General features: G+C 46.4%; 1 long non-coding RNA gene across 1 annotated transcript in view; it reads left to right on the top strand.

Moving 5' to 3' along the window:
• LOC115462969 overlaps positions 1 to 22,474 on the top strand; it is a 71,583-nt gene that overhangs the window by 1,872 nt on the left and 47,237 nt on the right. The gene's annotated exons all lie outside the window — the stretch shown is intronic.

The raw sequence follows: 22,474 nt of genomic DNA, 5'->3' as shown, positions 1-22,474 counted from the left end.
CTATCTATATGTTCCATCTTTGCTTATACCCTTCACTATCGATTAAAATGTTCTATTACGTATTGTGTTGACATTGTAAGTAGTATACTATGCCATACTTTGTATTGTTATTTGAATATTGTTACTGCTGTAATTGTCTATTGCTCATGTTTGATCTATTCTTATTGTACACAGCCTTGAGTGAATTTCTTCAAACGTGGTAAATAAATCCTAATATTGTACTATATAAATGAAGAGTGACTGATGTGCCATGCATGCGCAGAACAGCACAGCTGTCTAGAGGCTGTCTTGGCACTGCGTGCAGGGAGAGGGCTTCTTTGCAACTGTTCGGGGGAAGGTCGCAAGCTTTGGTCACGGTATGCATAAGGTAACTGCATACATTACTCAACCTGTGTATGTAGTTAATCTCATTCACTGAGAATAGCCACCGGAACGGATTTGGGAAGCTTTGTTCGAGCCACAGATTAGATATGCTGATTTATGGAGGAGGGATTCGTGCAATAGTAAGCATAGCAGTTAACTTTTCTGAACGATTGGGGGGGGGGGGGGGGGTGCTAACAAAATGGAAATCACCCTTCCCTGGACACAGTCAACGAGTGTTGCTCAGTTTGAAGTGGGGGGTGCTTGAGCACCCACAGAGTTGATTCCTGTGATGGCAAGTACTGTAATTATTACCGAACGGTTGGTACTGATTAGAGGGAAAATGATTTGTCACACTCTCTCTCTCTTTCAGACAGACGCACACACACATACACTGTCTCTCTCACTCTCTCATTCACACACACACACCATATTAGAACAATAAAAAACTGCCTATAAGGAGCAACTGACCCTCCACTGTCACAGGGACTCCTACCAGCTCTCTCTCTCTCTCTCACACTTATACACACTCTTTCGCTCTCTTTCAGGCTCTCTCTCTCTCTCTCTCTCTCTCTCTCAGAGATAAAAAATCTTGCGTGTTATAATTACAGTACTGATATCACAACACTTTATCCTATTCCATCTCTCTCTCTCTCTCACACACACGCTCTCTCTGTCTCTCTCTCTCTCTCTCACACACACACACTATCTCTCTCTCTCTCACACACACACACTCTGTGTGTCTCTCTCTCTCTCTCGCACACACACACACACACTCTCTGTCTCTCACACACACACACTCTCTGTCTCTCTCACACACACACACTCTCTGTCTCTCACACACTCTCTGTCTCTCTCTGTCTCACTGTCTCTGTCTCTCTCTCACACACACACACACACTCTCTCTGTCTCTCTCATACACACACACACACTCTGTCTCTCTCACACACACACACACACACACTCTGTCTCTCGCACACACACACACACACTCTCTGTCTCTCTCACACACACACACACACTCTCTCACACACACACACACACTCTCTGTCTCTCTCTCACACACACACTCTCTCTCACACACACACACACACTCTGTCTCTCTCTCACACACACACACACACTCTCTGTCTCTCTCACACACACACACACACACTCTCTGTCTCTCTCACACACACACACACACACACACTCTCTGTCTCTCTCACACACACTTTCTCTCTTTCACACAGACGCTCACACACACACTTTCTCTGTCTCTCACACACACACACATATACACACTCTCTTTCTCTCTGAACTCGCTCACACACACACACACACACATACACATACACATACATATACACACTCTCACTCCCTCTCTCTTTACATTTCAGAAACAAAAAAACTTGCCCGTTGTAACGGGCTTTATGGCTTGTTTAAAAAATAAATTACAGACTACTGATGAGTAATATTCTACTGAATAAAAGGAGGTATTATGGAGCAAAGCCAAGCTTGAGGATTTGTTACACAGTACAGTTGAGTAATACTGTACAGAGTAAGAGGACATATTACAGAGCACAAGTGAGAATTAAACATTGTAAAGAATGCAGAAGAGTACTACTACTACTTATCATTCTATAGCGCTACTAGACGTACGCAGCGCTGTAGAGTTGAACATGAAGAGACAGTCCCTGCTCGACAGAGCTTACAATCTAATTAGGACAGACAAACAGGACAAACAAGAGATAAGGGAATATTAAAGTGAAGATGATAAAATAAGGGTTCTGAACAAGTGAATAAGGGTTAGGAGTTAAAAGCAGCATCAAAAAGGTGGGCTTTTAGCTTAGATTTGAAGACGGCCAGAGATGGAGCTTGACGTACCGGCTCAGGAAATCTATTCCAAGCATATGGTGCATCAAGATAAAAGGAATGGCATCTGTAGTTAGCAGTGGAGGAGAAGGGTGCAAATCAGAGAGATTTACCCAGTGAACGGAGTTCCTGGGGAGGAATGTAGGGAGAGATGAGAGTGGAGAGGTACTGAGGAGCTGCAGAGTGAATGCACTTATAGTAAGAGGAGTTTGAACTGTATGCAGAAATGGATAGGAACGCAGTGAAGTGACTTGAGGAGAGGGCTAATATGAGCATAATGACACTGGCGGAATATTAGTTTTGCAGCAGAATTTTGAATAGATTGAAGAGGAGAGATATGGCTAAGTGGGAGACCTGTGAGAAGCAAGTTGCAGTAGTCTAAGCGAGAGGTGATAAGAGTGTGGATGAGGGCTCTGGTAGTGTGCTGAGAAAGGAAAGAGCAAATTTTGGTGATATTATAGGTAAAGAAATTACAGGTTTTAGCAGTCTGCTGAATATGTGCAGAGAAGGAGAGGGAGGAGTCGAAGATGACCCTAAGGTTACGAGCTGATGAGACAAGAAGGATGAGAGTGTTATCCACAGAAATAGAGAATGGGGGAGGAGGAGAGGTTGGTTTAGGGGGAAAGATGAGAAGCTCAGTCTTGCTCATGTTTAGTTTCAGACAGGCAGGCTGATACTTTGGCCTGGATTTCGGCTGAGATTTCTGGTCTGGAGAGGTAGATCTTGGAGTCATCAGCGTAAAGGTGATACTGAAAACCATGGGATGAGATCAGAGTACCAATGGAAGAAATATAGATGGAGAGAAGAAGAGGTCCCAGGACAGATCTCTGAGGTACACCAACTGACAGTGGCATAGAAGTAAAGAAGGATCCACTAGAGTATACACTAAAGGTACGCTGGGAGAGATAAGAAGAAAACCAGGAAAGAACAGAGCCCTGAAATCCAAGTGAGGACAGCGTATCAAGGCATAGGCTGTGATCAACAGTGTCAAAAGCAGCAGATCGAGAAGGATGAGGCTAGAATAGAGACCTTTGGATCTGGCCAGGAACAGATCATTGGAGACTTTAGCGAGCGCTGTTTCAGTTGAATGAAGGGGGTGAAAGCCAGATTGAAGTGGATCAAGAATAGCTTGAGATGAAAGAAAGTCAAGGCAACGGCGGTGAACAGCACGTTCAAGTATCTTGGATAGGAAAGGGAGGAGGGAGATGGGGCGATAGTTGGAAGGACAGGTAGGGTCCAATGAAGGTTTTTTAAGGAGTGGTGTGACTACGGCATGTTTGAAGGCATCAGGAACAGTCGCAGCACTCGGACAGTTAACGATTGAGGATATGGCAGATAAAAGGGATGACAGTAGGAGAGATAGTGTTAAGTAGATGGATGGGAATAGGATCAGAGGAACAGGTAGTTAGTTTCGAGGAGGAAATAAGATGTGTATTTTCCTCTTCAGTGATTTCAGAAAAGGAGGCAGAATAGTATTTAGTCAAGAGTAACAGATTATCAAATCCATGTCCTCCGCTGAGTGTCCGTGCTTTGATATTATAACTTTGGGAGACATAATTCATGATTTTTAAAAAATATTTATATTCCACGTACGTTAATAGAATTCATTGTGATGAGCCAGAAATTCTGCATTCCTGCATATGGCTAACAGCAAAAGACCAACAACCACATACAGAAAAGAAATATGGGGGATGGGAAGTAGTGCAGCATCCCTAAAGTAGGACATCTTTCCCCTTGGCTCCTGTTAAAGGGAAAAGGGAGACAAAACCAGAAGCTTAGGCGATGATAGGTGTCACGTTTGTGACTTTTTCCTTGGTTTGTGCTCCTCTTGCCCTCTGGTGGCCAGAACCGGTGACTGCCATAGACGTCTTGCTGTCCCTACCCGTTCCAGACTTCAGCCCAGTCCGGTCCAGATCTTCCAGGCTGCCAGCCTTGCTTTTCTTGTTTGTGCCTGAACAGCACCCATAGCTGTCTTGAGATTGCTACAGCTGAGCCTCAGCTGCTGATGGGCTTTATTAACCATCTGGAACCTTCTGTGTTTGCCTTTGCATTGCCTAAGGTCTCTGGGTTGTTGGTGTGCTATATGCACTTCTGCCTGGTCCTGTTCCTTGCCTGTGTGTAGTTTAGCTTTGGTTTTATTGCTTACTTCCTAGTCTTGTTTCTGGTCTGTATTCCTTGTCTAGTTCTTGGTTGCCCTGCTCTCTGTGTTTGTCAGTTACTGGAGCTTCAGCCAGTGCTCTGTTCTCAGCCCATGTTTGTCAGTTACTGGAGCTTCAGCCAGTGCTCTGCTCTCTGCCTGTGTTTGTCAGTTACATAGTAACATAGTAGATGACAGCAGAAAAAGACCTGCGCGGTCCATCCAGTCTGCCCAACAAGATAACTCATATGTGCTACTTTTTGTGTATACCCTACTTTGATTCAGTCAGTGCAGCGTTCTCTGCCTGTGTTTGTCAGTTACTGGAGCTTCAGCCAGTGCTCTGCTCTCTGCCTGTGTTTGTCAGTTACTGGAGCTTCAGCCAGTGCTCTGCTCTCTGCCTGTGTTTGTCAGTTACTGGAGCTTCAGCCAGTGCTCTGCTCTCTGCCTGTGTTCAGTTACTGGAGCTTCAGTCAGTGCGGCGTTCTCTGCCTGTGTTTGTCAGTTACTGGAGCTTCAGCCAGTGCTCTGTTCTCTGCCCGTGTTTGTCAGTTACTGGAGCTTCAGCCAGTGCTCTGCTCTCTGCCTGTGTTTGTCAGTTACTGGAGCTTCAGCCAGTGCTCTGTTCTCAGCCCGTGTTTGTCAGTTACTGGAGCTTCAGCCAGTGCTCTGCTCTCTGCCTGTGTTTGTCAATTACTGGAGCTTCAGCCAGTGCTCTGCTCTCTGCCTGTGTTTGTCAATTACTGGAGCTTCAGCCAGTGCTCTGCTCTCTGCCTGTGTTTTGTCAGTTACTGGAGCTTCAGCCAGTGCTCTGCTCTCTGCCTGTTTGTCAGTTACTGGAGCTTCAGCCAGTGCTCTGCTCTCTGCCTGTGTTTGTCAGTTACTGGAGCTTCAGTCAGTGCGGCGTTCTCTGCCTGTGTTTGTCAGTTACTGGAGCTTCAGCCAGTGCTCTGCTCTCTGCCCGTGTTTGTCAGTTACTGGAGCTTCAGCCAGTGTTCTGTTCTCTGTCTGTTTGTCAGTTACTGGAGTTTCAGCCAGTGCTCTGTTCTCTGCCCGTGTTTGTCAGTTACTGGAGCTTCAGCCAGTGCTCTGCCCGTGTTTGTCAATTATTGGAGCTTCAGCCAGTGCTCTGCTCTCTGCCTGTGTTTTGTCAGTTACTGGAGCTTCAGCCAGTGCTCTGCCCGTGTTTGTCAATTACTGGAGCTTCAGCCAGTGCTCTGCTCTCTGCCTGTGTTTTGTCAGTTACTGGAGCTTCAGCCAGTGCTCTGCTCTCTGCCTGTGTTTTGTCAGTTACTGGAGCTTCAGCCAGTGCTCTGCTCTCTGCCTGTTTGTCAGTTACTGGAGCTTCAGCCAGTGCTCTGCTCTCTGCCTGTGTTTGTCAGTTACTGGAGCTTCAGTCAGTGCGGCGTTCTCTGCCTGTGTTTGTCAGTTACTGGAGCTTCAGCCAGTGCTCTGCTCTCTGCCCGTGTTTGTCAGTTACTGGAGCTTCAGCCAGTGCTCTGTTCTCTGTCTGTTTGTCAGTTACTGGAGTTTCAGCCAGTGCTCTGTTCTCTGCCCGTGTTTGTCAGTTACTGGAGCTTCAGCCAGTGCTCTGCCCGTGTTTGTCAATTATTGGAGCTTCAGCCAGTGCTCTGCTCTCTGCCTGTGTTTTGTCAGTTACTGGAGCTTCAGCCAGTGCTCTGCCCGTGTTTGTCAATTACTGGAGCTTCAGCCAGTGCTCTGCTCTCTGCCTGTGTTTTGTCAGTTACTGGAGCTTCAGCCAGTGCTCTGCTCTCTGCCTGTGTTTTGTCAGTTACTGGAGCTTCAGCCAGTGCTCTGCTCTCTGCCTGTGTTAGTTACTGGAGCTTCAGCCAGTGCTCTGCTCTCTGCCTGTGTTTGTCAGTTACTGGAGCTTCAGTCAGTGCGGCGTTCTCTGCCTGTGTTTGTCAGTTACTGGATCTTCAGCCAGTGCTCTGCTCTCTGCCTGTGTTTGTCAGTTACTGGAGCTTCAGCCAGTGCTCTGCTCTCTGCCTGTGTTTGTCAGTTACTGGAGCTTCAGTCAGTGCGGCGTTCTCTGCCTGTGTTTGTCTGTTACTGGAGCTTCAGCCAGTGCTCTGTTCTCTGCCCGTGTTTGTCAGTTACTGGAGCTTCAACCAGTGCTCTGCTCTCTGCCTGTGTTTGTTAGTTATTGGAGCTTCAGTCAGTGCGGCGTTCTCTGCCCGTGTTTGTCAGTTACTGGAGCTTCAGCCAGTGCGGCGTTCTCTGCCCGTGTTTGTCAGTTACTGGAGCTTCAGCCAGTGCTCTGTTCTCTGCCCGTGTTTGTCAGTTACTGGAGCTTCAGCCAGTGCTCTGTTCTCTGTCTGTGTTTGTCAGTTACTGGAGCTTCAGCCAGTGCTCTGTTCTCTGCCCGTGTTTGTCAGTTACTGGAGCTTCAGCCAGTGCTCTGCTCTCTGCCTGTGTTAGTTACTGGAGCTTCAGCCAGTGCTCTGCTCTCTGTCTGTGTTTGTCAGTTACTGGAGCTTCAGTCAGTGCGGTGTTCTCTGCCTGTGTTTGTCAGTTACTGGAGCTTCAGCCAGTGCTCTGCTCTCTGCCTGTGTTTGTCAGTTACTGGAGCTTCAGTCAGTGCAGCGTTCTCTGCCTGTGTTTGTCAGTTACTGGAGCTTCAGCCAGTAGAGCACTGGCTGAAGCTCCAGTAACTGACAAACACAGACAGAGAACGCCGCAGAGCGCTCTCTGTCTGTGTTGGTCAGCTATTTGCACTTCAACCTTGTCTTGTCTGCGTGCTGTGGGCACCTCTGTTTTGATCCCAACCCTGTCTGCTTTTGGCTTCCTTTTCCCTCCTGTTTGAGAACCCTGAATCCTTTGTGCTTAGCACTGCAGCTTTGTTCTTGTCTGGGTGCCTGTGGGCACCTCTGTCTTGATTGTCTGCTTTCTACCTAGTGTGGTATTGTTTGTCTGAGAGTCCTAGTCTAGTATCCTGCCTAGTCTCCCTTGTGTATTCTAGACCCTGTGGGTATCCTGTTGGTATCTAGTTCCTGCCCTGTCCAGTAAGTCCTGCCGGCCACCTGCACCCAGGGGCTCAACTCCTGGGGAACGGCGGTCAAGTGCAGGTGAAGTCTAGCTGTTCCTGTCAGAGTTCTGCCTTGTCTCTGGTGTGGGGTGGTTTTGCCTACCGCTGCCACTCCTTGGCAGTGGTCCAAGGGCTCACAACCCAGTGTGTCCGTGAGAAGCCTAACAGTAGGTTCTTAAGCAGGAAAAGGTGGTAGAGTGTGGGAGTGGCGAGAGGGAGCAAAAAATGGAGACGTAGAATAATTTGGGGCAGAAATTTCATTAAACAAAATTTTGGTAGTAAAAGGTGTGAGAACAATTTCTTACACAGAGAGAGAAAACAGGGTAGAGAGCAAAAGAGAATAAGGAGAAAAGCTAGAAAACCAAGGAGACCTCGAACAGAGGGAAGAAGATTAGAAAACCAAGTAGTGATAGTAGACCACCAAGAAGAGGCATCAAGAGGAGAAAAGTAATCAGAAATTGAAATTTTAGCCAAATTAACAATTGTTTCCATAGCATTTCTAACAATATGTGACCGATTAACAACTATAGTACAACAGTCAGGACTATTTAAAACAGTACATAAGCCACCTTGTGCTGCAAGCAAGTAATTTAAACTCATTATAGCGAGTACAAATAGTAATTTCGTCAATTTGGTCTTAAAGGCAATATTCAATTCATGATTCAATACGTGTAAAAGAGGTTGAAGTTGTCTAATAGACATTCCAAATTCAGCTGTGGAAGCAGGAGCAGCAAAAATTGGAATCCAAGAAGTAGCAGAGAGGGCATCAACTACTACTACTATTTAGCATTTCTATAGCGCTACAAGGCGTACGCAGCGCTGCACAAACATAGAAGAAAGACAGTCCCTGCTCAAAGAGCTATGTAATAAAAGTGAGCCAAGTATAGGACAATCAAGCCATTGTGACATCACTGATGAGGTTGGCTCTTATTGGTGGCCTGAGGCATTATGACATCACAATATTAGCTCTGGTTACAAGAGACTACTACTACTACTATTTAGCATTTCTATAGCGCTACAAGGCATACGCAGCGCTGCACAAACATAGAAGAAAGACAGTCCCTGCTCAAAGAGCTTACAATCTAATAGAAATCTAACTTTAGTCAAGGGATAAGTAGAATTAATATATTCCAAAGATTTTTTAATAGCTTCATGTTCAGGGGCTACAGCAGAAGGGACAAAGAGGGAACATTTAGAACGAGTGGGGAAGGAGGAAGAAGTATTAAGAGGAACAATAACAGAAAAATAATTGAGTGTAGAGAGTACGCAAAAAGAATAAGTGGAAGGTAAAGTCAGGTAAAGGAGATTCTCCGAGGACAAGCAGGCTGCTTGTTCTCACGACTGAGTGACGTCCACGGCAGCCCCACAGAACGGAAATCTTCCTAGCAACAAAAGTTTGCTAGAGCCTTCGAGCGTGCACATGCGCAGCCATCTTCCCGCCTAGTCTTTTTCTTTCCACGGCAGGGAGTAGCTGTTTTACGGTCTCTCTATGTGCCCCTGTAAAAGAGCCTTCGGTTTTCGCGAGTTTTTCCGCCTTTTTACTTAATTTCTTTCTTTTTTTTGCTCTGTTTGAACTGTTTAAAAAAAAAAAAAAGAGAGAGTACCCCTTATATTTTTTTGAGGTTTGTGTCCCTTCTTAAGTTTCTTTTCGTTGCCGCTGCAGCCCTCTTAGGTCGCGCGTATGCGCTTCTCATTTTTATGCCCTTCTTTTTTGGCAACATCGAGAACTTTGACTTCGCCGCCACTATTTTTCCATCCATGACATAGAGGACTCCCAATGGCTTCAAGAAGTGCGGTCGGTGCAGCTGGGCAATCTCGGGTACCGATCCCCAAGCGTGGTGTATCCAGTGTCTTGGGCCCGACCATCACCCAGACACATGTAAGTTGTGTCTCAGCCTTAAAAAGCGGACACAGGCATCGAGAAAAGCTTAGCGGGACAGTCTGTTTGGAGCTTTGCCCGGCACTTCGGCGTCAATGTCAACAGCGGTATCGATGTCGGCACCAGAGATGGCATCGACATCGGGAGTGCAGGTAATGGCTGTTTGGAGACCACCTCACGCTGGGAGTAGTGAGCCATCGAGTGGGTCTCCAACTGTCTCGATGGCTCCTGCTGTGCAGGCCCATCGGGACCGACCTCTTTCGAACCCGACCCCGTAGAGGTGCGTGGATTCCACGTCTTCCTCGTCGGTACTGAGGAGTACCGATGGCATACCTCGAGCGAAGGCTAAGAAGCATCGCCATCGGTCTCCTTCTAGACACGGTACCGGGAGCTCTGGGGCGTCGAAGGATTTGGCACCCGAGAAGCGTCGACGCCAGGAGGACCACTCGCCCTACATTCAAGAGGTGTCGGTGCGTCGGTCGTCAGACAGCCCGGTACTGCCTCCTCGCCCTCTGCAGATTCTGCCTCCGACTCCTGCACCGGTTCCACAGCCTTTCCCGGCAAACACTCTGGATGAGCCTACGAGCCATCCTTCCAGGCCTTCTGGAAGGGCCGCTGCGCCAGTTTGTGCCGGTACTGGGGGTGCTTGCACCCTCGGTACCGTTGATGGAAGCACTGGCTGGCTGGCTCTCTGCCCGTGGTGAGGTCTTCGACGCCGGTGCTGCTTGCAGCATCGGCTTCGGCTGCCACCCAGGTCGACTCCCCGTCGATGTCGTTGGAGGGAGCTTCATCGCCACCAGCATGGGAGTCGACCTCTCGACGTTGTCATCGAGGATGTGGTTCCTTGGAGTCGAGACGGGCCCGGCTTTGGACTGCAGTTCGAGAACTTTTCTCCGACACCGAGGAGGATGCCTCGTGGGGCAAAGAGGAGGATCTCAGATATTTCTCGTCTGAGGAGTCTTGTGGTGTTCCCTCTGATCCCACTCCTTCACCAGAAAGAAAGCTTTTTTTTTCCTCCTGGAGAGTCTGTCTTTCTCTTCATTTGTCCGGGAAATGTCTGTGGGCATTCCCTTCCCTGTGGTAACTGAGGATGAGCCCAGGACTGAGATGCTTGAGGTCCTTGACTATCCTTTGCCACCTAAGGAGTCGTCCACTGCTCCTTTGCATAATGTCCTTAAGGAGACATTGCTTAGGAACTGGATGAAACCATTAATTAATCCCACCATTCCTCAAAAAGCTGAGTCCCAGTATCGGATTCATGGAGAACCTGAGTTGATGAGGACGCAGTTACCTCACGACTCTATGGTTGTGGATTCCGCTCTCAAGAGAGCCAGGAGTTCTGGGGATTTTGCCTCGGCGCCCCTGGGATGAGAATCTAGTACCCTGGACTCTTGGGAGGAAGGCCTACCAGTCTTCTATGCTTATGTCCAAAATTCAGTCTTACCAGCTCTACACGAGCATTCATATGCGGAACAATGTGAAGCAACTGGCGGACTTGGTGGACAAGCTCCCTGTGGAGCACACCAGGCCTTTTCAGGAGGTGGTCAGGCAACTGAAGGCGTGTCATAAATTCCTGTCCAGGGTGCTTATGACACTTTTGATGTTGCATCCAGGTCCGCTGCTCAAGGTATAGTGATGCGCAGACTCTCATGGCCTCTGACCTGGACAATCAGACCCAGCAGCGGCTTGCGGATGTCCCTTGCCGGGGGGATAATATTTTCAGCGAGAAGGTTGAGCAGGTGGTAGAACAGCTCCACCAGCGGGAAACCGCCCTCGACAAGCTCTCCCACCGGGTGCCTTCAGCATTTACCTCTCGTTTTATCCGGGGAAGGAGTAGTGTTCCCTATACTTACAATAGGCAAAGGTACACTTCACCTTCCCGACAGCCTTCTCAGGCTCAGCCCCAGCGCGTTCGTTCGCGTCAACAGCATGCGCCCAGGTCGGCCCCTGCAGCTCCCCCAAAAAAGCAAGGGACGGGCTTTTGACTGGCTCCGGATGAGCATAGCCGCCATAAAAGTACCTGTGCCAGACGATCTACCGGTCGGGGGGAGGTTAAAATTTTTTCACCAAAGGTGGCCTCTCATAACCTTCAATCGGAGGGTTCTTCAAATAGTCCGTTTAGGGTACTCCCTCAATTTGATCTCCAGACCTCCAAATTGCCCACCCGGAGCTCAGTCTTTCATCTTCCAGCACAGGCAGGTACTTGCAGAGGAACTCTCCGCCCTTCTCAGCGCCAATGCGGTCGAGCCCGTTCCACCCGGGCAAGAAGGGCTGGGATTCTATTCCAGGTACTTCCTTGTGCAAAATAAAACAGGGGGGATGCGTCCCATCCTAGACCTAAGGGCCCTGATCAAATTCCTGGTTTGAGAAAAGTTCAGGATGCTTTCCCTGGGCCCACCCTTCTTCCCATGATTCAGGAAAACGATTGGCTATGCTCTCTGGACTTAAAGGATGCTTATACACACATCCCGATACTTTCCGCTCACAGGAAGTATCTTCGATTCTGTCTGGGAACACAACACTTCCAGTATTGTGTGCTGCCCTTTGGTCTCGCCTCTGCGCCCAGGGTGTTTATAAAATGCCTAGCGGTGGTTGCAGCGTCGCTATGCAGGCTGGGGGTGCATGTGCTCCCTTACCTCGGCGATTGGCTGGTAAAGAACACCTCTGAGCCAGGAGCTCTACAGTCCGTGCAGATGACTATTCAACTCCTGGAGCTATTAGGGTTTATTCTAAATTATCCAAAGTCCCATCTTAACTACATAAGTAAGGCCACACTGGGAAAAGACCAAGGGTCCATCGAGCCCAGCATCCTGTCCACGACAGCGGCCAATCCAGGCCAAGGGCACCTGGCAAGCTTCCCAAACGTACAAACATTCTATACATGTTATTCCTGGAATTGTGGATTTTTTCCAAGTCCATTTAGTAGTGGTTTATGGACTTCCAGTTCAAAAACTAGAATTCATAGGAGCCCTGCTGGACTCACAGGCGGCTCATGCCTATCTCCCCGAGGCGAGGGCAGACAACCTTCTGTCTCTTGTTTCCATGGCCAGAGCATCTCAGCAGATCACAGCTCAACAAATGTTGAGACTTCTAGGCCATATGGCCTCCACAGTTCATGTGACTCCCATGGCTTGTCTTCATATGAGATCGGCTCAATGGACCTTAGCTTCCCAGTGGTATCAAGCTGTAGGGAATCTAGAGGATGTGATCCTGCTGTCCACCGATTTCCACAATTCCCTTCGGTGGTGGATGATTCGATCCAATTTGACCTTGGGACGTCCTTTTCAAATTCCTCAGCCACAAAAAGTGCTGACAATGGACGTATCCCTCCTCAGGTGGGGAGCACATGTAGAAGGGCTTTACACCCAGGGAGTTTAGTCCCTCCAGGAATCAGGTCTTCAGATCAATCTTCTGGAGTTGCAAGCGGTCTAGAACGCTCTAAAGGCTTTCAGAGATCGGCTGTCCAATCAAATTATTCAAGTTCGGACAGACAGTCAGGTTGCCATGTACTACATCAACAAGCAGGGGGGCACCGGATCTCACCTCCTGTGTTGGGAAGCCGTTCAGATGTGGCTTTGGGCTCGCCAGCATGGCATGCTTCTCCAAGCCACGTATCCGGCAGGCGTAAACAACAGTCTGGCCGACAGATTGAGCAGGATAATGCAACCTCACGAGTGGTCGCTCAACTTGGGCGTAGTTCGCAAGATCTTCCGAGTGTGGGGCACCCCCTCGGTGGATCTTTTTGCCACTCAGCTCAACCACTTCTGTTCCAGGCTTCAGGCCCATGACAGACTTGCGTCGGATGCTTTTCTCCTTCATTGGGATAAGGGTCTTCTGTACGCATATCCTCCCATACCACTGGTGGAGAAGACTTTGCTGAAACTCAAGCAAGACTGCGGAACCATGATTCTCATTGCTCCTTTTTGGCCGCATCAGATTTGGTTCCCTCTTCTTCAGAGTTGTCCTCCGAAGAACCGTGGAGATTGGAGTGTTTTCCAACCCTCATCACTCAGAACGAGGGGGTGCTTCTGCATCCCAACCTCCAGTCTCTGGCTCTTACGGTCTGGATGTTGAGGACGTAGACTTCGCCTCCTTGGGTCTTTCTGAGGGTGTCTCCCCGGAACATCAGTTGCACACATTGGACTGCAAGAGAGCATTGGCCTTCTATGTGGAGCGGACAAGCCCCTTCAGACAGTCCGCCCAAATTTTTTTCTTTCAATCCCAACAGAAGGGGAGTTGCTGTCTGGAAACGCACCATTTCCAATTGGCTAGCAGATTGCACTTCCTTCACTTTCACCCAGGCTGGGCTGACTCTTGAGGGTCATGTCACGGCTCATAATGTTCGAGCCATGGCAGCGTCAGTGGCCCACTTGAAATCAGCCACTATTGAAGAGATTTGCAAGGCTGCAACGTGGTCATCAGTCCACACATTCACATCTCACTACTTCCTTCAGCAGGATACCCGACGCGACAGTCTGTTTGGGCAGTCGGTGCTGCAGAATCTGTTTGAGGTTTAGAATCCAACTCCACCACCCTAGGCCCATTTTTGTTCTGTTCCAGGCTGCACTCTCAGATGTTTCTTCGTAGGTCAATTCTTGTTATGTCCTCGCCGTTGCGAGGCCCAATTGACTCTTTGTTGTTTTGAGTGAGCCTAGGGGCTAGGGATACCCAGTCATGAGAACAAGCAGCCTGCTTGTCCTCGGAGAAAATGGAGATACATACCTGTAGCAGGTATTCTCCGAGGACAGCAGGCAGATTGTTCTCACATACCCACCCACCTCCCCTTAGGAGTTGTCTTTTCCTCTTTGCTTTGTTATTGAACTAAGCGGGACTCTCGCGCGACTGGCAGAAAGATGGTTGCGCATGCGCGGTGCACGTGCTCGAAGTCTCAAGCAAACGTTTGTTGCTAGGAAGATTTCCGTTCTGCGGGGATGTCACCTAGTTGTGAAAACAATCAGCCTGCTGTCCTCAGAGAATATTTATGTATTTATTACATTTGTACCCCGCGCTTTCCCGCTCCTCGCAGGCTCAATGCGGCTTACATGGTAACAAGAGAATACAATCTATAGTAACAGAATCAACAAAGGAGGTATGTGATAGGATAAATGAACAAGGAGTAAATGGGATAGAAGAGGTCAGAGAAGAGGGATAGGTGAGGCGGTGGAGCAATAAAGGAGAAGATGGGAAGAGCATGGAGGATAAGAAGGTTGGTAGGAGATATTTTCTGAGTCATTGTTGTTAATGGTTATTTGAACTGGTAGATAGATGGTTTGCTTAGGTTTGCTTATGTTAGGTCAAGTCACTTGGGTAAACCTGTTTGAATAGATGGGTTTTCAATAGTTTTTCTAAAGGGAAGATATTCATTAATTGACTGAATGTATCTAAGTAGAGTATTCCAGAGTTGGGATCCCAGGTAGGGGAAGTTAGATGCATGGGTAGGTTTTGTACTTTAGTCTTTTGCAGTTGGGAAGAATACCTATTACAGGTATATATCTTCATTTTGTCACAAATTCTATAATGACCAACAAGGGGATAGTGAAAGGTACGGAAAGTAGGAAAGCGATCATGATAAGGCATAAGGTGTGGATATCTTGGTAAAGGACAAGGATGAGGAGAATACTAGTGAGATATAGGAGAGAGAAAAGAATGGAAAACACGTGGCTCTGGAGCATCTTGAAGATGGGGCAAGTTAAGAACTCGAAAAGGAGGTGTATTAGAAGGTGCAAAAACCAGAGTACAATTAAAATAAGGAATAACAATGGAAGTATTAGAGGGGGAGAGGAGAAGAGAGAAGTTGGATGGGTAGAAAGTAGAAGGGCCAAGAATCCAAAAAGGAGAAGGAGAAGCTGTAACACGAGTAAAATTACAAGGGATAGGGAAAGAGGTCGCAGAGGAGTATAAGCAAAAATAGCCAGAAGACGGATATGGGGCAGTATGGGAAGGAGGAAGGGAAGCATTACAGTAATGTAAACCATAGTATTCAGCCCAAGTAAGGGAATCAGGAATTCCAGGAATCTTAGAGGTATAGTAAGGGTCTGAGGGTCGAATTCGAAAAAGAGTAGGGAAAAGGACAGGAAAAGGATTGGCAGGGATATCAGTAGCATGAGACAGGAGAGGAGTGCAGACTAGATAGGAAGAGGTACGGAGAGTTTTAGAAAGATCTAGAAGAGACTGTTCCCAAAGATTAACCCAAGGTAGAAGAGGTGAAGAGAAAGAGAGACAGAAAGATAGAAATAAAAATAGCAGAGAATACATTATATCAGGTAATGCAAAAAAAGATATAAAATTGTAAAAATGTGGTGAGATTAAAATGTAAAATTCAAAATAGGAACACTGAAGAAAGGGGAACAAGGAAAATGAGGAATAAAAAGGTCATAAAGAAGAAAAAATAAGTTTGAAACAGGAGCCTTGATCTTCAGGAGTAAAGGGGAATATCGTATCAAAGAAAAATGTCCAAAGAAGTAGTACACAGTTCATTAAAAAAAAAAACCGAAAGGTGATAGTAATGTCCCAATGTAGGCAAAGGAGTAATGCTGAGTAACAGAAAAAATGTAAATGTACAAAGTCCAAAAGGTAGTTATTCAGGAGTGACAGAGTCTGTGGAGTCTTCTGATAGCAGAGGAGGGGGAACAGGAAGTGCAGATGATGTCGGGGAAAGGTCAGATGGACAGGGTCAAAGATCCTTCAGGTGGGGAATGAGAAAGCTCCTTCAAGTAATGTAGCAGTAGGGGTAGCAGTCTTAAATTTGGTAAGGTCCAGTGTAGATGGGATCTTTCCAGGTCTTGTGTGTGAAGTTCTTCCGGTAGACTAGGTCACCTGCTTGATATGCTGGAAAAGAAGAAGAAACAAGGTGATTTAAAGAGGAGCGGGCAGCAGTAATGTGTTGGAGGGCAATCCTAAGGTTATGGATGTAAGTAGAAAGAGAATCTGGATGAGAAAGGGATGTGTCCAGAGAAGGAACAGGAAAACTCATTGTACGTCCTGTACAAAGTTCAAAAGGAGTGAGTCCAATGGAACGGACAGGAGAGGAATGGAGCATAAGAAGGGCAGTGGGCAGGACTTCCAACCAGGAAGTGGAGGTGGATGACATCAGAAGTCGTAGGCGTTGCTTCAAGAGACCATTACAGCATTCAACCAGACCATTAGAAGTAGGCCTGTAAACAGAAATAGTTCTGTGATGAAACATCAAAAAGGAAGAAAGAAAAGTAAGTAAAGCATTACGGAAGTGAGTACCATTGTCAGTAACAATACGTTGTGGAAAACCAAAGCGTGGGATAAGAGCATAGGCCATAGTGCGGGCAACTTCATGAGAGCAAGGAAGAGCCTTGAGCCACCGAGAAAAAGGATCAACAAAAACGAGGAGATAACGTTTTCCAGTGCAAGGAGTAATCATATCAGTAAAATTACAGTGTCATTCAAGGAAAGGTCCAGTAGGTTTGGGAATATGTCCAGGGGGAATCTTAAGAGGTTTAGAAGGCAAATTCTTAGTACAGACAGAACATTGAGTAACAACCCGAGAACAAGTAGAGGTAATGAGAGGGGACCAAAGAATGTGACTTAGGTCATTTTGCATAGAAGAGGAGGAACGATGGGAGGAATAGTGTAAATCATGAACCAGAAGTTGGAGATGAGAGGAGGGGCAACAAGGTAGGCCTGAGGGATGCATCCAGACATCTTGAATTTTAGTGCAACCCAAATTAATCCAGTGTTCAATCTAAGTTAGTGGAGCAAGTTTGAGAATCATGGACAGATTCTTGAGAAGTATTAGGGGAAACAGAAACATCAATAGGCAAAGTAGAACGAGTTGTGACGGGGAATCGGGAGGTAGGATGGGACATAGAAGAGGCTTCTGTTGCAAGAAAATCAGCTAAGGAATTTCCCTCTTGTACCCAAGTGTGAACATGCTGATGTGCACGGACCCAACATAAAGCAGTAGGGAGGTCATGGGAGTGACGATCATCTAAACCAGAAAGAATAATATCCCATGTATGATGGTGAGCAATGGGTTCACCAGCAGCAGAAACAAAACCACGATGATTGCATTTACGAATGTGAGAAGATAAAAGATGTGAAAACAATGTGAATCCTATCTAGGTGGCGCTTGAGGTCCGCCACCTTCACACCAGGCAGGCAAGTCACCATGAGGATCGCTTGGTAACTTGCCTGCCTGGTGCGAAGATGGAGGACCTCACGCATCACCTTGATAGGATTTTAGATAGTGCTGGGGAGGAGCCGGCTGTCTTAGTACATGTGGGTACCAATGACATAGGAAAATGTGTGAGAGAGGAGGGTGGCTGGAGGAGAGGGCAGGGGGAGAGGAGGGTGGCTGGACATTTGTGGCTGGAGGGGAGAGGAGGGTTGCTGGACATGGATGGAGGGCAAGAAATGAAGAAGAAAGGAGGAAAGTAAAGAAATAAATGGAAAGGAATCCCTGGAAACGGAGTTAAGAAAACAGATAGAGAGCAGCAGAATCAGAGACTAGGACCAATATGGATAGAAAAACAAAATCACCAGACAACAAAGGTAGAAAAAATCATTTTATTTTCATTTTAGTGTTTGGAATATGTCCAATTTTAGAATTTACATCTGCTGTCTTATTTTGCACTGGGTATACTGGAGCTGTAACAGCTTACAGAAATGATTTATAATAAAAAAAAATCATGTTATTTTTTTCTCCTATACTAGTATAATAATTTCAATGATGTCTGTTTATATGCGCCATGGCTGGTGTAAGGGGTGTGGCTATCATAGGGGTGGAGTCATATGTGGTGACCCCACCCAAAATGAGTACCGGCACTTTGTGATAAATAATTAGATTTTGGGTTGCTGTTTGGGCACTCAGTCTCTGAAAGGTTCGCCATCACTTCCCTAGAGGATCTGGATTTGAGCTTTCTACCTGAGCCTAAATTTGGTTTCCAGAACCTCTCTACTACTACTACTTAACATTTCTAAAGCGCTACTAGGGTTACGCAGCGCTGTACAATTTAACATGGAAGGACAGTCCCTGCTCGAAGAGCTTACAATCTAAAAGACAAATGTACAGATAATCTGAAAGGTCAGACAGACCTCGGGGTTAAGCTGGCGTCGGCAGCGGCAGCGAAAAGCATGTTCTTTGCTCGGCGCGCCTTTGGCCTTCCCTTCTGTCTCTCAAGCTCTGGTCCCGCCCTTACGGAAACAGGAAATGAGGGCAGGACCAGAGCTTGAGAACAGAAGGGAAGGCCGAAGGCGCGCCAAGCAAAGAACACGCTTTTCGCTGCCGACGCCGCCTTAACCCCGAGGTACACCTTTTAAATTTTGGAGGAGGGGGGGCCCTGGTGCTGGGAGGGAGGGCGGGCGGCCTGGTGCTTGGTTGGTTGGAGGGAGGGAGGGAGGGTGAGCGGGCGGCTTGGTGGGAGGGAGGGAGGCTGACCCGGTGCTCGGAGGGACGGAGGGAGGAAGGGTGGGCGGACCAGCGACAGCGCGCGTGCCAACAGAGAGGGCTCTGCGTGCCCTCTATGGCACACGTGCCATAGGTTCGCCATCACTGCTCTAGGGTAGCATTTTCTGAAATGCTACCCGTTCCACGCGCAGGGCCCAAGAGACAGGCAGAGCTCCGGAGTCTCAATGCATGGATGAGACGATGGTGCAGAGAAGAGGGTTTTAGATTTGTTAGGAACTGGGCAACATTCTGGGGAAGGGGCAGCCTATTTGAAAAGGATGGGCTCCACCTTAACCAGGGTGGGACCAGGCTGCTGGCATCGGCAATTAAAAAGGAGATAGAGCAGCTTTTAAACTAGAAACGGGGAAGGCCGACAGTCGCTCAAAAGCGCATGGTTCGGGATAAGGTATCTTCCAAAGATATCACCAAAACAGGGAAGATAGTGAGGTGTCAAAAGAGACTGTAGTAGATCAGGTGTCCTTAAATAAAAATAAAAATCAGACAAAAGATTGCAAATTAATACTGTCAAGTATTAAGCATGATGTAACTAGGAACAACAAACATAGTTTGAAATGTCTATATGCGAATGCCAGGAGCCTAAGAAATAAGATGGGACAGTTAGAATATATTGCACTAAATGAAAAATTAGATATAACAGGCATCTCTGAGACCTAATGGAAGGAGGATAACCAGTGGGACACTGTCATACCGGGATACAAATTATACCGAAGTAATAGGGTGGATCGAATTGGTGGAGGGGTAGCATTGTATATTAACGAGATCCTTGAATCAGATAGATTGAAAATTCTGCAGGAAACAAAACACTTCTTGGAATCACTGTGGATTGAAATTCCATGTGTAAAGGGGAAAAGGATAGAAGTAGGAGTGTACTACCGTCCGCCTGGCCAGGATGAACAGACAGATGCAGAAATGCTAAAGGAAATTAGGGACGCAAACAAACTGGGCAACACAATAATAATGGGTGATTTCAATTACCCCGATATTGACTGGATAAATGTAACATCAGAGCATGCTAGGGAGGTAAAATTCCTTGATGACATCAAGGACAGCTTTATGGAGCAGGTGGTACAGGAGCCGACGAGAGAAGGAAAAATTGTAGACCTAGTCCTAAGTGGAGCGCATGATCTGGTGTGGGAGGTAATGGTGCTGGGGCCACTTGATAACAGTGATCATAATATGATCAGATTTGATATTAACTTTGAAGTAAGTATACATAGGAAATTAAATATGTTAGCGTTTAACTTTAAAAAAGGAGACTATGATAAAATGAGAAGAACGGCGAAAAAGAAACTTAGAGGAGCGACTGCGAGGGTCAAAAATTTACATCATTTGTGGATGCTGTTCAAAAACACCATCCTGGAAGCCCAGGCCAAATATATTCCGCGTATTAAAAAAGGAGGATGGAAGACCAAACAACAGCCGGCGTGATTAAAAAGTGAGGTGAAGGAAGCTATAAGAGCTAAAAGAAAATCCTTCAGAAAATGGAAGAAGGAACCAACTGAAAATAATAAGAAACGGCATAAGGAATGTCAAGTCAAATGCAAAGCGCTGATAAGGAAGGCTAAGAGGGACTTTGAAAAAAAGATTGTGTTGGAGGCAAAAACACATAGTAAAATTTTTTTTAGGTATATTAAAAGCAGGAACCTGGCAAAAGAATCCGAGGAGTAAAAGGAGCCATCAGGGAAGACAGAGCCGTAGCGGAGAGATTAAATGAATTCTTTGCTTCGGTCTTCACCGAGGAAGATTTGGGTGGGATACCAGTGGCGGAAATGATATTCGAAGCTGACGAGTTGGAGAAACTTAATGAATTCTCTGTAAACCTGGAGGATGTAATGGGGAAGTTCTACAAACTGAAGACTAGCAAATCTCATGGTCCGGATAGTATTCATCCCAAAGTACTGATAGAACTGAAAAATGAGCTTCCGGAGCTACTGTTAGAAATATGTAATTTATCCTTAAAATCGAGCGTGGTACCGGAAGATTGGAGGGTGGCCAATTTAACGCCGATTTTTTAAAAAGGATCCAGAGGAGATCCAGGAAATTATAGACCGGTGAGTCTGACGTCAGTGCCGGGCAAAATGGTAGAGACTGTGTTATTAAGAAAAAAATTATAGAGCATATTCAAAAGCATGGATTAATGAGACAAAGTCAACATGGATTTATTTATTTATTTATTTATTTACGGTTCATTTCTACCCCACATTTTCCCACAAATGCAGACACAATGTGGCTTCCATGAATTACAAAAGTTAAGAGATACAGCAAATGAATTTAGCAGTAGAATAAGGATAAAATGTTAACAGCAATTAGGATGACTAAACAGCAGAGTCACTAATGGATTTAGTGAAGGGAAATCTTGCTTCACCAATCTACTACATTTCTTTGAAGGGGTGAACAAACGTGGATAAAGGGGAGCCGGTTGATATTGTGTATCTGGATTTTCAGACGGCGTTTGACAAAGTACCTCATGAAAGACTCCAGAGGAAATTGGAGAGTCATGGGATAGGAGGTAGTGTTCTATTTTGGATTTAAAACTGGTTAAAAGATAGAAAACAGAGAGTAGGGTTAAATGCTCAGTATTCTCAATGGAGAAGGGTAGTTAGTGGGGTTCCCCAGGGCTCTGTGCTGGGACCGCTGCTTTTTAACATATTTATAAATGACCTAGAGATGGGAGTAACTAGTGAGGTAATTAAATTTGCTGATGACACAAAGTTATTCAAAGTCATTAAATCGCGGGATGATTGTGAAAAATTACAAGAGGACCTTACGAGACTGGGAGACTGGGCGTCTAAATGGCAGATGATGTTTAATGTGAGCAAGTGCAAAGTGCAAAGAGGAACCCGAATTATAGCTACATCATGCAAGGTTCCACGTTAGGAGTCACGGACCAAGAAAGGGATCTAGGTGTCGTCGATGATGATACGATGAAACCTTCTGCTCAGTGTGCTGCTATGGCTAAGAAAGCAAATAGAATGTTAGGTTTTATTAGGAAAGGAATGGAAAACAAAAATGAGGATGTTATAATGCCTTTGTGTCACTCCTTGGTGCGACTGCACCTCGAATATTGTGTTCAATTCTGGTCACCACATCTCAAAAAAGATATAGCAGAATTAGAAAAGGTGCAGAGAAGGGCGATGAAAATGATAAAGGAGATGGGACGACTTCCCTATGAGGAAAGGCTAAAGCGGCTAGGGCTTTTCAGCTTGGAGAAAATGTGGCTGAGGGGAGATATGATAAAGGTCTATAAAATAATGAGTGGAGTTGAACGAGTAGATGTGAAGCGTCTGTTTACGCTTTCCAAAAGTACTAGGACTAGGGGGCATGCGATGAAGCTACAATGTAGTAAATGTTAACACGAATCGGAGAAACGTTTTCTTCACTCAACGTGTAATTAAACTCTGGAATTTGTTGCCAGAGAATGTGGTAAAGGCGGTTAGCTTAGCGGAGTTTAAAAAAGGTTTGGATGGCTTCCTAAAGGAAAAGTCCATAGATCATTATTAAATGAACTTGGGGAAAATCCACTATTTTTGGGGTAAGCAGTATAAAATGATTTTTATTTGTGACCTGGATTGGCCACTGTTGGAAACAGGATGCTGGGCTTGATGGACCTTTGGTCTTTCCCAGTATGGCAATATTTATGTACTTATGAATCAGTAAAAATAGTAACAGACTCAGGTTCTGGGAGAGAATAAAATCAACAGCAAAAAGTTCAGTGAGTTGTGCAGACGATTCAGGAGGCAAAAGAAACTGATGTAGGGA

Source organism: Microcaecilia unicolor, chromosome 1 (assembly GCF_901765095.1).
Source record: "Microcaecilia unicolor chromosome 1, aMicUni1.1, whole genome shotgun sequence".
NCBI lineage: Eukaryota > Metazoa > Chordata > Amphibia > Gymnophiona > Siphonopidae > Microcaecilia > Microcaecilia unicolor.
Note: the sequence above shows the minus strand (reverse complement) of the source record. Positions and strands in the feature narration are given on the sequence as shown.